Consider the following 1,118-nt stretch of genomic DNA (forward strand, 5'->3'; position numbering starts at 1 on the left):
AATCTATGAAGAATTTATACTAACTCGAAGATTGGTGGTGTTGAATTAAAAAAAATAAGAACTTATAAATCACTCTTGCTGTTAAAACAACTGACCTCTAGGTTAGGAGGAAGAAGGTATTAATAGAAGTTTTATTTCTCCTCCTCAGTATTGAGGGGGAAATCTTGAACTGGGACTATTACTTAGAATTTTGAGAATAACAAAATACATATGAAAATGTTTTATTCAGAGCATAGGAAACAGGATTTTAAACTTGGATGTTCTCTCTCTGTTTCTCAGAATTTCTTTCTTTCTTAAACTCTTTTGTGGTGCATATTCCAAAGCAAGGTGCTTGGTCAGCAGCGATGCAGTGCTTGCTGGTAAGGTTTGCTGTGCGTAGCTCACTATTCTCTTTCACGAGGCAAAGGAGCCGTAGCTCACTATTCTCTTTCACGAGGCAAAGGAGCCAAAATCAAAACATAACAGGAGTAAGACTGGAAATAGGAGAAAGCCTTTTACAGGTAATCGTCAGGTGCTGGGAGTCACAGCCACCTTTCTTGGGGAGGTGAGTAGAATTTCATTTCCAATTCCTTCCAATCTAGTCATAAGGGCTTCAGAGAGACTATTTGGAGGCCATGATATTTATTTTTTACACACTATGTCTGATTCACGACTGAGAGAAGTTGAGGAGGTAAAGAGAAACTGGCAGAGGAAAAGTCAGAGGCCATGAAGGAGAGAGAAACTGGCTTGAAGCCAGATTTTTATAGTACTCACCCGAAAGGTCCACCTGTAGCCACTCTAGTTAAGAAAAGGAGAGCCAGCAAGACGTGTGTTTTTTCTTGATTTTTATTGGAGTATCGCTGATTTACAATGTTGAGTTAGTTTCAGGTGTGCAGTAAAGTGACTCGGTTATACATGCACATACACCCACTCTCCTTCAGATTCTTGTCCTATGTAGGTCACTGGAGGATTGAGTGGAGCTCCCTGTGCTGCATAGTCGGTCCTTATTAGTTCTCTATTTTATATATAGTAGTGTGTATATGTTCCCTGGTGACTCAGATGGTAAAGAATCTGCCTGCAATGAAGGAGACCCAGTTCTATCCCTGGGTTGGGAAGACGCCCTGGAGGAGGGCGTGGCA

The sequence above is a fragment of the Bos taurus genome, chromosome 16 (assembly GCF_002263795.3).
Source record: "Bos taurus isolate L1 Dominette 01449 registration number 42190680 breed Hereford chromosome 16, ARS-UCD2.0, whole genome shotgun sequence".
NCBI classification, from domain to species: Eukaryota; Metazoa; Chordata; class Mammalia; order Artiodactyla; family Bovidae; genus Bos; species Bos taurus.